This window comes from Podarcis cretensis (assembly GCF_951804945.1).
Source record: "Podarcis cretensis genome assembly, chromosome: Z".
Lineage (NCBI taxonomy): Eukaryota > Metazoa > Chordata > Lepidosauria > Squamata > Lacertidae > Podarcis > Podarcis cretensis.
The window spans coordinates 34,361,701-34,377,169 of NC_137184.1; positions in this window are offsets into that span (position 1 = coordinate 34,361,701).

Below are 15,469 nucleotides of genomic sequence, written 5' to 3' on the forward strand. Positions count from 1 at the left end.
AAGACTAGCAGGAAGCGGGGGCGGGCTTGGTGTATATCTGGCCTTGGAAGGGGCCGGAGGCCAGTCGAGTCAACTGAGTCTGACAGTGAGGAATGAGTTGTGGGAAGCTTGGATTGCTGTAAGCCTGTTGTGGATAAATAAACCTCAAGTACTTGAGCTGCCAGTGTGTCGTGTCTTGTGTGTGAGAAGTGCTAAACCTGACATTGACCAAGAGGATCTGGGAGCACTGAAGGTGGACAAGTCCTGGAGAAGTGATGAACCCAAAGTTGTCACAGCTGAATGGCAATTTGATCCTATGTCTTTTAAACTCTATTGCAGTAGCTGCATTTGAACTTTATTTTTTCTATTTTTCATTTAAATGTGCAGTGAGAAAGATTTCATCACATTTACTGAATGTTTGGGGAAAGGGTTGGGGGCAGAAGAGAGAGGAAATGAAAAATATTCCAAATCATGTAGCCAGAAATCTTTGATGAGAACTTGGAAGCAGGTCAAGACACCCACAGAAGGAATAAAGACTGTTAGCAGGAGGGGTTGCACCAGCACTTTATATACAAGCTGGTCAAACGCCAGAAGGATATGACTGGAATAACTTAGGCTACCCCAATTAGTCCTACTAGGGAGTGAGTGAGATCAAAGGAATGAAGAGTTGTTAGGATAAATTGCCAGCCTGGCAGAATAAAGCCCTTGCAATGGGGTACAAAGGACATATTAGAGGAATCTTCCGAGCTGTTGTACCTTGTGCCAGGAGCAGTGTTGCCTCCCCTTCTGAAAACATCCCCTGAAGGTGCCTATTTGGCCTCTCCTATAAAGGATTAGCAAACGGTATTTGAAATGAAACAATTAATCCTGCATGTTTGCACTGCAGTGCCAGCCGACTCATTTATCTCAACTAGTTTGGGACATGTGCCACTCAGTATTTCATTTTGCAGATACTGAATGTTTAGGGACAGTATCAGTGATTGACTCATATTAGGTAATAGGTTTCTTCTCATGCGTATGACCAACATTGTTCAGATATTGTCTGGGGTGATGGATATTTTGCCATTGTCCCCCTGCTTGCAAGCACTGGGGCAGGTTTATCTTCCACTTTCCAGATCCCAACTGCTCCTTTTCACCAACTTAAAGCATCTGTCCTGCATGAAAATGTGTTGAACAGGAAGATAGAGCAATAGCTGGAATCATCCCTCAAGCTGCATTAATGTAGTAGGTCATAAGCAGCAGCATCCCAGGCTTGAACTGAAATAAATTTAAGGAAAGGTAACAGGAGCAAATATAAATTTAAATACCTGTGATTAGCATTATTCTCTCTCTCTCTTTCTCTCTCTCTCTCTCTCACATACACACACAGACACCAGCAACAGCAGCAACAGCAGCATTTCCAAATTTTGGATACTGATTGCTCTGGTGGTGCCTCCTCCCACTACTAATGTCCATCATAGTCCACCCACCCATTTGTTTATATATATATATTGTTTATATATATATATTGTTATTGTTTATATATATATATATAAAATTTCCTGGTGCTCCAGGACTGAGTAACTTCTGGCCAGCAACTTGCACTTCGCTGCAGAATCTCACTCCAGAGCACTTCAGAGAGTAGCCAAAGAAACTCTACTCCATACCTGCCAATGCCACCTGCTCTTCCAGCTGCAGAAGAGCTTTCCACTAGGAGGAGGTGGGGCAGATGTAAGCATCAGAAGAAGGCAAAAGCTGTAAGCTGTGAGCCAGGCAAGACTTTGATATGATTTGGCCTTACCATCATTTGGCCATGATGGTATTGATACTCATCTTTTGCTTGGTTGTGGAAGGGTATTTGTTATTACAGTATAGAGGAAGCACTAGGGAATGATACTGATGGAGAAGGACCGTAGCTCAGTGGTAGGACATTTGCTTCGCATGCAGAAGGTCCTAGGTTCAATTCCTGGCATCTCCAGATAGGGTTGGGAATGTTTCCTGTGTGCAGCCCAGTTTTTTAATGGATTTGTTTTACTTTTGTCATTTTGAAACATGTTTGCTGTACAAAACTATGAAATGATGATGATGATGATGTCTGACTATCCAGGTTACAAGGTAGGTCCAAAGCGATAGCAGTTTTCTCTTAACCACCTGACTTTGACTGCAAGCAGGCTGGGACAAAGCTGTTCAGGACCTGAAAGTATTCAAGACTGGTTAGCAAACAGAACTCAGGACTCTTTCAATGATGCAATTATACTATGTGTGCACACGCACACTTACAGATGAGCTTGCCTATCTTGCTCGTCAGTGAAATTGATGGTACCCAAGGGAGAAAATGACCTCTAAGGTTCTGTATATAAGTCTTTGTAAATTTTGTTGCATGGTGAGAATTCAAAGCAGCTCTTGCTCATCAAACAACCTGAAGTACGATTTAGTCTTACAAAGAGATGAACCTCTATTTTTTGCTCAGTCCCAGCCCCCAGCCCTTCCTCTTTTGCAGAAAAGGAAAGGTTGTAGCTAAACCCAAAGCCACAAGGGCATCATTTTAAGTTATGGTACTTTGGAAAGATATGTCTTAAACCTGTTTGCCTAACAACACAAGATCAGGTACCTATTGTATTCTTGTTCAAAACTATCATTTATCTTAGACTGGAGAAAGCTACCATGACCTTTTTTCTTTTCTTTTTCTTTTCTTTTTTTCCTTTTTAAAGAAAAAAAGTCTTTGAGAACAAATTGGATGTGGTGTAACAAGAAGTTCCCTTTTTATGTATTCTCCACTTTGGGATATGTCTTTGATAAGAAAGGCACTATGCTTATCTACCAACACTAGAAGCCGAGAGGGGAAGATTGTAGGAGCTGATTTCATTAAAAAGTAATGAGAGGCAGTGGTAGTAGATGGGATTCAAGGTTTTGTACTCTTGGGCATTTGATTCTCCCTCTACCCAAAGAAGAAGTATCTTCTTTGAACAACCACATTGTGAGAACCTGACGAAGGATTCTGCTTAAGTGAGGACTGCAGTTGCTTCTACCATTAATTGATTGATCCAGCAGTGCCATTTAACAGCCTGTGAACGGAATCCAGCTTGCAACATGATCCTATCCCTCCACATCAATGACATGTGATTCTGGGTGCTAATGCGTATCTGCAAAGGAGGAGCCCATTCTTGACATTTTACCGCTTACGGTGGAAGATAAAATGATGCTCCTATTCCCCCTGCTCTTTTAAGTCAAGGTGCATAAAACCCAAGATGAATCAAGTTGTTTTAGTGTCTCAGGCTGAAAATTCAACAAGCTCCTCTCTCCCTCCCTGAGAGTGACAATGGTAATATAAAAAATTAAATAACTATCAGTTGACTGCTCCTTCATAATAAGAACCAGCTGCTTGAAGCAGCCATCTTATAGGAACATGAAAAAGCTGCCTTGTTTTTGAGTCAGATCAAAGTTCCATCTAGCTCAGAACTGAGAGAGTGGTTCTTTGCAATTTCACACAGCGGACATTCCCAGCTCTTCCTGGAGATCAGAAAGTCTGGTGCCCACTGGGATTCATAGGGCAGAAGGCAGGTGAAGTCAAATCCATCCTCCTCCTCATTACAGATAGGTAGCCATGTTGAAGAAGTGTGCATGCACACGAAAGCTCATACCAATAACTAACTTAGTTGGTCTCTAAGGTGCTACTGGACTAAGGTGCTACTGGAAGGATTTTTTTCATTTTTTATTTTATTTTATTTGTTTTGTTTTGTTTTGTTTCTCCTTCTTGTGTGTGGACTTGCAATGGTATTGCTGTGCTTATTGTATTCATCATGGCTTTCACAAGTTAATGATCACTGTTATTTGAACTTAAGGGGTTTTGAGAGCTCTGTTGACATGGAGGCAAGGCTAGTACTGAGCAGAATGAGAACTTCCAAATCCAATCTTTGCCATGGGGTGAGGGGAACCAAAATGAAGACATGTCTAAAACATGTCACCACTACCATAAATCGTTTCTCAGCTGTCACTGGCTGATAGTTGCCACACAAAAAAAATGCCATGTGATGATTTAGTATTGCTTTAACAGCTTTAACAATGCTGCCCTCGTGGAAACTTCTGATAAAAAAGCAAAAGGGGGAGAGCAGCTAGTCCACTGGGGACCACTATTTCCCATCAGCAGTGATGTAGGAGTGGATAACTTCAGGCTCAGGGGTCAAATGTGTCCCTCCAGATCATTCTATCTGACCCTTGTGACTCTTATCAGGCTACACTCTTCCCCAGCCACACTTTCTTTCCACATCTTTGCCTCTGGCTCCACCCACCACTGGCTGTGTCCCCCAGGAAGAATGCAGGGTAGGTTCCCAACCTGAAGTCATGCTTCATTATCAATTAGCATGGGAATGCTACTTGGGCTTTGGGAAGGAAGAGGAAATGGTGGCAGCTGTGAGGTGGACCTCTGATGATGAGCAGTGAGTTTTGCACTTATAAGATGAAGCCAGTACTAACCATCAGTGCTCAGCTACGTTTGTTTGTTTGTTTGTTTGTTTGTTTGTTTTGCCAACAGCACCAGTCATATTTCAAAGGTTATTCCACAATTTTGGAGTTAACCCGGAGAAAGCCCATATTATTGTGTGCATTGGTACAAAATGATGCATAAAAAGAATTTTGAAGTAACCAGGTTGCAATGAGTTTGGTCTGAATGTTCTCTATGAGGGGTTCTTCCACTAACCCCATGACTCTGATTTGTAAAGGGAGACTGCTAAGAAGGTCAAATCAATTGGACAAACATACCATGGCTACCTTTTCTTTGGAGGCTGGTCATTTGCATAAATAAAGAGAGCCAAGACCAGATGGTCACCAGAGGAGCTAATGGTGGTAGATCCTTCTAAAAGGGGGCATGCATTTCTCCAACACCATTCCAGATGAAGATGATATCATCCAAGTATTCGTTTGTGAAAAGGAAAACAGTAGATGGTCCATGCTGGAACTGACTCTAAAAGAGGCAGATGCCACATAATGGAACAGAAGAGGGCAAATACATTTTTCCTTTATAATAAATAATTGCCACCATGAGCATGATCAATATCATAGTAATAGGCCATTTCTTCTTAAATGTGGAGCTGACTCTAGCTCCAGCACCATTCTCCCTACTTCTCAACAAATACCTGATTTTTTATCCCTTGAAAAATGGGTAACAGCAGCACACTTTCTCATTCCCATGGGAGCTTTGTTCAGAGCTGATGTGAGCTATATGACCTGTTTAAGCTGCCAGGAAGTATTAGTATTTCTTTAAAATGGAGATTGGGAGTGAAGGACAAAGGCAAAGAATTAGACCTTTTCACTTCCTCAGTGAAGAAAAAGAATGAAAGGGGGGAAAAGGCAATGTGGTATTTCCTGGAGTAGAAAAGCATTTCACTACTTACTTTATTTCTTTATAGGATCTGCCCTGTTTGACAACTTTCACCTTCAAGATCTCCTTTACTGTATGAAAGAAGAGGGAATAAAGCTTTCCAGTGATCTCTTTTTCAGAGATTGTGTGGTTCCAAACCCCACTGCTGACTGAATACAGGAACCTTTGCAGAATGATCTCTCCCTGCTTTTTCAGAAGCATCTTCTTAAGCAAGTAAATCCAGTTTTGATTAACTGCAGAACAGATCCCTGAGGAATGTGAGATGAGTTCATTTTTAAAAGTTGCAACAACCAGATAAGGATGTTCTCTATGTATCATGTTATCACAGTCACAAAACCTCCTTCTGGGAACCTCCCAATTGGGAAAGGCTGGCTTAAGCTAATAAATATATTGCATTATTGGCTTTAAGTTTTTCTTAAATTCAGTGTTTGGAATTTCAGTATGATGGGGTAGGCAGTCTATAGCCATTGGCATTGCTGGATGGGGTTTATGGAGTCCAAAGCATCTACAGAATGTCAGGTTGGGAATGCATTCCAGCCAAACAGAAATACTCAAGAAAAGTGAGGAGCAGGTCCAGTGGGGAGTGGGTGGGGATTGTGTGTGTCTTTGGAAGACTCTTGACAGTTAGATAAAGAGGCTTGGGTGGTCGCAATTGGTCCTCTGTCCTGGGGTTCACCACTCCAGATCTTTGAAATATACATTATAAAATGCATCAACACCCCAACACCATCTGCAAGTGTATAGAGATCTGCTACTGATTAATAAACTACAAACAGGTAGAAATAACTAACCATAGGCTGCAAATCCTATGCACAATTATTATGGATGCTGCAAATCCTAGTTTGTACTAATCTAGGGCTTCAAACCCTACTGTGTGCTGCAGATGGGCCAAACACCCTTAAAAATAATTCCGTAAGAGCCATGCAATGTGATTTGACATATTATTGAGGTTTAGAGCTTGTTTCAAGAAGCTTTCTTAGAATGTACACTGCATTTCAAAGTATTTGTGGGAGTGACGGGAAGTGGGGAAGGAGGAGGGTGCTTGGTGATGCTACCTTCTTCAGCGAGATAAGTGAATGCTACTTTAAGGAGCTTCATCACAACTTGATAACAGGAACAATGATTCAAGTACAAGCAGAAGAGCACTTAACTAAAGGGCATATTTATTCAGAGAAGGAGGGGGGGGAGATGATTTTCAGAGAACAGAAAAGTTTGCATTAAAAAGAAAAACTCTTCTTGGGATTTATCTCACATACATAGGATATAACTATTGCAGTGACAATTAAACATAAATGAATTACTTAGAGCAAAACATTTCAGTTTCTTCCTGCATGTACCAGCATAATTGATATATATCACTAACTACCCGGCCCCATCCCAACCTCATCCAGATATGTTGCAGTGATGCTGGCATAGAAAGCGTGGCTCCATCCCACCTCTGGGTGAATATTTAAACAAAGAATAGCCAAAGCTGGATATGCCCAAACTCGGAGAGTGGATGAAATAAGAAGAAATGTGGAACTGGTCACTTTCATTGGATATATATTGCTGGGGTCATGATAAATAATGTTTCTCTAAAACAGAATCTGATCTAATGTTTGAAGTTCCAACAACATGGGACACTGATGCCATACTATGCCTGTTCAGAATCCTCTAGACCAGAGGTCTTCAACCTTTTTGAGTCCAAGGTTCCCTTAACCAACTACATTCTTTCTGCAGCACCCCTGCGGGGCTCAGGAGCCCAGTTATATCACCCCTTGCCTGCAGAGCTGGCAGCCTCTCGCCCTTTTTCGAACACCCTCCCTTGTGGAGTGTTTCCTCAACCTCCTCTCTTCTCCCCTGGTCTCTGAGCTGCCCCCCTCACCCTGAAAAGAGGTGCTTCTCAGAGGCACCATTCGCCTGCAGAGCTTATAGCCAGGGCTGCTGCAATAAACAGCTGTGTAAGCCTTGCAGAGGCAGAGACACACAAGGGCATCAGAGGAGGGAGGGAAAGAAAGAGGGACAGAAGCCAGTGACACCCCTGACCATCATTCAAGGCACCCCAGGGTGCCATGGCACACTGGTTGAAAACCACTACTCTAGACACTGACATCATAGCGCCACTGACATCTAAAGAAGCCAGCTTTGGATCTGTTTGGACCAACTACCAAACAACCACAGAGTCCCCTTTCAGAAAGTGGAATGGCAGTGCAGCTACACACATTCTTGGATGATATGGGTTATCTAGAACCCATTATAATCTGGGTCCAGGCCTAGTCATGGGACCAAATTAGCCTTGGTTTCCCTGATAGTTGGCTTTTATTGATAATGGGGCATGGGGTGTTCAATCTTGCTCTTTCTTCTATATTTTTCTGTGATAGAAAAACTCTGTAGGATTGGTATCAGGTAGGGCTGTCATGCATCTTCTTTCTCAGGGGTAAAATTTCTGTCTTGGTGGATTTTTTGAATTTGGCAGAATGTTCTGGTTTTTTATTTGGTACCAAGGTGGCCTGCACATGCTCGGGAACTACTATTCTGGGAGGGTGACATAGAACCACTGTGCCCCAGAAGCAGAAGCGGTGTGTTTCAGAGTGGTCACTTTCTTTTCCTGCTGGAGAGCATGCTCAAGGCCGTCACTAGCCGAAGCTGCCCAAGGTAGTGAGGAGGGGAAAAAGGGGGGCAGCAGTGTGTGTGTGGTGTGTGTGTGTAACTGAATGTGTAAGTGTGAGGGAGTGTGTGCGAGAGGGCAGCATGGTGGTGGCGGCGGTGGGGGGGTCTCCCTGCACAAGCTGGTGGCGGGCCACCAAAACTGCCAGCTGAGCACCAATTTAAAGACTGCATTCAGCACATGATTGTATGCAGAACGTTCCAGGTTCCATCCTTAGCATCTTCAGGTTGGCTGGAAAGCGTTTGCCCATCACTGTTGGCCTTAATGGAATGCTCTGATTTGCTATAATGCTGCTTCCTAAGCCCAAACTTCAGTTTACTATGGATTTGTTTTCATTGTTTCGGAAATAAGCACTCTGCTGTTAAACTAAAACCTATGTAATTGTAAGTGAAACCCATGCTTAAAGAGTTTGAATTTCTACCCCAGTACCGACACCTACACGGTGCTGTTAACACAGTGAGACTATACTGATATAATATCAGAGATCAGCCAAACATTTTCAACAGCTCAGCTTCTGTGGTTGTTGTTTTTTTTTTGTTGTTTTTTTAATGCTAGGATGTCAGACTACTTCAGTACAATGTGAGCTCAAGAGACGTCTCAACTGTATTTCCAACACACACACAAAATCTTCTTGAAACCTGAGTCATGCTGGTATGGCTAATGGCATGCACAGCTGAAACAGGAAAGTGAAAGGTGTATATTGGACACTGAAGGTCACGCTTTCAACAACCCAGCCCTTCCTTCCGTGAAGAAAGGCTGAGTCCTGTTGGACCATGTGAGGGACAGGCATTCATTTCATAAGAATATAAGAAGAGCCAAGCCAAAGGCACATCTAGTCCAGCGTCCTGTTCTCACAGTGGCCAACCAGATGTCTATGGGAAGCCCATGAAGGGTATCTGAGTGCAGTGGGACTCCACACACTTGAAATTCCCAGCAGCTGGTATTCAGAGGCATATTACCACCGTTGGTAGAGGTTCAACATAGCCATCATGACTAGTATCCTTCTTCTCCTGAAGAGTCACTGCCAGTTAGTACTGACAGTACCAAACTGGGTCCTGAGTCGGTGACTTGATATAAGGCAGTTTCCAATGTTCCTGTCATGACTTCTCATTTGGATTTTGGATGACGGGGGCTGTGATTTATTTAGAGCTCCCGCATAGCTCTAGTAGGGTGGCAGACACAATCCCAACCCCCAAAATGCCAAATTTCAGGGAATTAAAGCCACCACAAATATATGGAGACTAGTGATGGGGACCATTGTTTATTAATGCCAATCATCCTATTTTTCTGCAAAATGCCCTTGGAAATAGGGAGAAGAGTAGCCACCACCAAAGCACAGTAAGTTTCCCTTGTGCCCCACACCTTTGGAAATAGTCAATACACCCCCTGAAAGTGACCCATCCCTTTCTGCTATCCTAGTAACAAAACCATGCCTGCATTTATCCTCTGTGCAGAGTTGGAGCCTGATTGTTAAGAATAAGAAAGTGCCTCTCCTATTGCATGTATAGAAACTGATCAGTTTCCACTGGAACTTTCTTCAACAATGGAATTGGGTTCCTGTCCTTTACTGCGCTCGAAAGTAGCAGGCTGGTTTAGGAGGTGTAAGGTCACATGGTGCTCTGAGCTCTGCACACTCTACACCTTCAGCATCTGCTGCCCAAAATAGCTGCCTCCATATGTCTAATAGCAGGGCCGGTTCTATGCAGCATATCATTCTTCAACTTTCATTCTTTAATCCCATGTTATGGGCAGAGTTTGGAGAACATTAACGACACCTGCACACCTCTCAGTGGGAACCATGCTGAGCTTGTGCTTCTCCATAACATCTGTTGGAACTTAATAAAAACTCCTGTGATATTCTGGTAATAAATGACAAAGCGTATTAATGAACTACTTCAGGTCTCTTTGCCATGAAATCTGCAGAGACATTCTGTGGCCAATATCATAGCTAACACCAGTGAAGTCAACACAAATCTTCACATCCCAGAAGGGGTGTTTTTGTTGTTGTTGTTCAGCTGTCTGCTTTAATGACAGACAAAAGTGTTCCCCCCACCCCAGGGTGAAATGCTGAAATAGATTTGTAAATGTCGGGCGGGGGAGGTGCATTAGTTCCAAACTGGAACAAGAAAACTGCATTTTAATCTCTACTTTAGCCCAAATCCTGGCAGACAAACATCTCACATCAGTGATGCAAGGGATGTTAGCTGCCTATCAAGTTAAGTGCCACTATGCCATTATTTGAGCTGGCAAAAGATTTTAGCTGGAAAAAGCCATGGGAGAAAGTGTGGAAACAAGTGTTCTTTCCAGAGAAAATCTTCCAGAGAGGTTGCATATCAGTGATGATATATGATGAAAAAAGAGAGGATTCGTTTTGTACCAATGCTGGGCAATGCCAGGCCTGGCAAAGAAGTGTGGTCGACCACTAGGTCTCTCTAGGACCTCCCCCTCTCTAAACTTTCACCCCTCACCAACCCTCTCCCACTCCACACCTTTCTCAAGTGCTTTTACCTGACTGGAATGGCTCCTTGAACTAGAATATTCTCTCTTGCTTTTCTGGATGGTGGTGTGTGTGTGCATGTGTGTGACCACTGTTTTTTTATGAATCAATTAATTCAATTTATTCTCACTATATAGTTTGGGTTCTGTTTACTATTTTACTTAGGCTAGGCTTTGCATTGGTTTTTTACTTGGCCTGTAAAGCTGCCTTGGAGGTTTGGATCATAAAGTGGCTGGTCAATCTTTTTCAGTTAATTAAATAAAAATGCCATGTCCCACACATAAAAAAGAAAAGTAGCACTGCCTTTCGGTTACCTACCATCTTTCCTCCAGAAATTTCAGGATGACATATGTGCAATTTCCCTGCCATTATCCTCACAACAATATCGTGATGGAGGTTAGGCTAAGCCAATGTGACTGGCCCAAGGTCATTTGCTAAGTTTTGTGGCAGTATAGGAATCTTCCCGGTTGAGGTCCAACACTCTCCCCACCACACCATAGTGGCTGTCTAATACTACACTGTCACTTAGATTCTGCATTTCCCCCTCCTTTTCATTCTTTCTTTGTTTCTTTCTGTTTTTAACATCAGAGGTGTTCTGTTTTCTTTCCTTCCAACTCATCTAACAGACCTCTGAAACAGGTATAAATTAATCATTGTTCTTGGCTTTTCTTCTTTGTAAACAAAGGTTTTAATTATACAGGTCCGTGGGCATTCTGTTTACTTCATAATTACAGCTGAATGGCATTTGTCCCAAATGAAGCTCTTTCCCTTCTGAAGGATTTAACAATGTGTGTTCTCCCCAACACATATATTTGTTTGGACTCTACACAATGGACCGAATCCCACTTGTGCTTAATAGATTATGGTTTGCCAGTTTCTCTGGCATATGAGCCAAAACTCCACTCTCCATGTTGGTCCCTGTAGCAAGGCAAATTCTTTCTCTTTTTTTGGCATGTACCAGCCTGGAAATACCCAGACCACTTGTTTATCATAAATTACCATGCTGAAAATAGATATCTACCCTTCTGTGTGTATGAGAGAAAGGACTCAGGGAGGAGATTGTCTGAACAATGGCAATGGTGGAGGCAAATCCCCCCCCCTACACACACACATAGTGTCTTAGAAACATATGTCATTTCATAGTACACCATCCTTTGGTTAAATCATAGGGCTAAGTTACAGGCTCACTTTCCCTTGTAGTTGCAGGTAGATGTCTGTCAGAGTCATCACATTTGATAGCCAAGGTAATTCCATGAATGTCCTGTGTGTGTGGTTCATGTGAATGTGAAGACTTGCTTATCTTATAAGATATAGCAGCAAACACAGATTTGACACGTAAGGTAGGATTGGCATTGAATGGGAATCTGCTGATACCAGTACTCTATGGGAAGGCCCACTGCCCTAGATAGGGAACTTCTCTCCCCCTGATGTTACTGGACTGCAACTCCCATGATCCATGGTCATTGACCATGCTGATGAGAGTTGGAGCCTAACAACATTTGGAGAGCAACAGATTCTCACCCTTACTCTTTCCCTGCAGAAGGGAAATAACTAACCTCCTGGTTGCTGCCTGGTTGCCTTCCCTCTCCAAATCTTTTGCTGACGCTTCACAATGAACACAGTTACAAACTGTTTCTACACTGGTACAGGTGTATGTGTCAAAGAGTGTACAGTTGTTGATATGCGCAGCTCAACTACTTGTGCACACTAGTACAGAGGTCACACACTTGTTGAATGTAATGTGTGAGCGCCCCTTGACTGAGCAAGTATTGGGAGAAGGAATGAGAAGGAAGAGTATCCTTCATACATCTAGTCTCTCATACCGGGAGATAGGGCTGATTGGTAAAAGCTAACAGTTTAAAAGTAATTAAACTATAATGGAATTGAAATAATGTTAAAAATGCACACATAGATTAAAACAGTAAGAACAGCACAGCACTATTTAAAAGCCCTTTCCTTAAAAGTAGTCAGTTCCCAAATGTCTGTCAGAATAAAATAAAAAAACTCATCACACGTTTAGTAGGTGCATATTTAAGAGAATTTCAGACATATCTGAAGAACAAAAAACTTGTAGACGTACACCTACACATTGTTGTTTTCATATCACATAAATATATAAATGGTGTTGTTGTTGTTTAGTCGTTTAGTTGTGTCTGACTCTTCGTGACCCCCTGGACCAGAGCACGCCAAGCACTTCTGTCTTCCACTGCCTCCCGCAGTTTAGTCAAACTCATGCTGGTAGCTTCGAGAAATATAAATGGTAACTCTCATAAATAGCTCAATTTTTGGAGTTAAGCACCCCTCCCTTCTTACCCATCTCCATCAGGGCCGACTCTTCACTCTTCCAGGGCAAGCTTGTAACACGAGTGCTGTTTACCTGTTTTATTGCTAGCTTTCTTGTCATGCCACTGTGCTGCTCTTCATTCTCCACCTCCCAGTGCCACATTGAAAGCTCATTTCTGCACAAGCCTTTCCCCTATGCTCTCTTTTGGCATTGCTAGTCCAGCACACAGTCCTGTTGTGCATTATCCCCCCACCTCCCTACCCCGCCTTATACCTTTTCAGGAGATGCTTTTGTGTTTTCTTGCTCTTTTACGAAACAGCGGCTGCTCTAGTCTTAAGGTGCATTCTGTGTCTCCCACCTCTGGCCCTGACTTGTGTGTCCTTTGATTGAAAGGCAGCTCTGCATGAAGCAGTCAACAAAACAGTCTCAAGCTGAGCATTTGTGTGGTGTGAGCAGGTAGGCCAAATCCATCACGTCTATTGTCATGACAGCCGGAATAAGAAGAGAAGAGAAAATGCTTCCTGTTTGTGTTTTGAATTCGCTGCACTGTGATTTCTGAGATAGAGGCTGATCCAACTGACTGTGCTGTGAGCAGAAAATAGAAAGCTTCTTTTACTCCAAGAACAAAGTAAAGTGGGTCAGTGAATTGTTATTGAGCTTCTAGAGTCTGCTTGTTTTTACAACTCTGGTCCCTGAGTTGATTTTTTGGCAGGGATAGGATGGGTGGGTGCTTCAGGAAACACTTTTTCCTTTTTTGGCAATAATTTAGGAGCCTGCAAAATGGATGAAAGTGTTCTCCTAGTGAGAGTGAGGGCAATAAGCATTGTCCTTATTCCGATTCAGCTTAATGATGTTCCTACATCGCCAAATCTCATTGGTTACAAAATGCTACAACCTCAGCACCCGGGCTATATGATGCCTGATTGGCTGAATTGCATGTGATTTGTTCAATATGTGGTCAACAATATCTGTTATTTTATTTTCTCCCCTCCATGGCAGCTGCCCAGAGAAATGGTGGAAATGAGCAGAAGAAAAGAAAAAAGGCCAGTGTTTTGAGGGAACTCCTGGAAAACAGCATGACTCCATAGTGCCATTATTTCCTATGAGGTCCCTTTAAAAAAGTGATCTAGAAAAATATTTGTTTGTCTAAATATACCCTTTACTTATGTCTGATGTCTTTATTTTTGGGGTGCGAGAACCAGAGTTCACTGTTGTTTGAAACTAGCACATTACTTATCATAATAGCAAATACCACCAAATAATACCAAGTGTTCTTTTACACACATACATCCTTTGAATTTTATATGCAGCATCTCTTGTCATTGCTCATAGCATATTTCTACTCCTTGTAAAGTGGAGGTTAATGCAATACTTGAGGGTTGTTGGTTCTTTCCCTTTTTTATTCTAAAAATACTGGTGGTTGGCTTTTCAGAAAAGCTGTCTTCTTAAATTTTCTGGCTGATGACTTGAATTGTAATGCTCACGTCAGTTTGTATTAATCCTAGAGGAAAATGGGACAATTCATCTCCAAGAAAGGGAGCAATTAGATAGCCCTGTTTCTTCAACATGGTCTCCTGTACCCCACCGCCAATTCTTTTAGAAAAAGCAATGCACTGTGCATGTGTGTGCATACATAGCCTAAGAAAAGGCTAGAAGCAAAATTGCAGAGAACTGTCTCAAGCACACACGGTCCTACTGGTGAAGCAGAGGGTGGTTTTGGCTGGAGGGTTTCTTCTACTGGTGAATACAGAAAACTAGATGTTTCCATTTCTGGTCCTGGCCCTAACATTTCCCACTGTAGGTATGAATGTGACCTATAGATTAAGTTGATTTGGTGCCATGAAAGGTAAATTTTCTTCAGCTTATAAAGAGAAGAAACAACCATTAAGGAACTTGCCTGTTCTTAGTGCATAATGTTGGGAGACAAGCAGACTGGTCCATGGGTGTTTTTAACAGACTTAGGTTTATGAATACCAGTCTTCCTATAAATAGGTGTGTAACTTCAAGTTTGGAAATGTTGTAAGGTGCCAGATATGCAGCCGTCTGGCATTTCTTCTCATTGTCTGTTCAAGGGCCAAAGATAGTCCAGATACATTATAGTTGATGTTAATCTAACACTATTAATTTAACCAACACTTCTGCTTCACCCTGATGGGAGGGGGGAATCCCTCCTTCCCTCAGAGACAACATTCAGATGTGCACAGTATTCTACTTGTTGTAAAGCAGGTACACTCAGTTTAATTGACATTGAATAGAGATATATTTGTAGCAAATCATCCAAATGTAGGCGGGTATTGCACTGCATAAATTGTGCTGTGTTTAATTGTTCAACTTGTCAACCTGAGAACATTGTGTCATATAGTGTCTCATTAGAAAGCAAGCAAGGAAGAAAAGTTAGTGGGAGTTGTGTAACCATCATAGGATGAAAGAGAGGGGAATTATGTAAAGGAGATGACCAATGAACTTGTATCTGTCCATCAATCTAAATGCAACCAGATGTAGAGCAGGGATAGGGACCATGTGGCCCTCCAGATTCTGACAGACTATAGTACCCACCATACCTGACCATTAACCAAGCTGGCTGGGATTGACAGGAGCTGTAGTCCAACAGCATCTGGAGGACAGGGGTGGGCGATTGGGTTATTTTCAGTGGCTCATGCCCACCCCCCAGTCTTAAGTCCAATTCTCTATACTTCTGCATTAGTG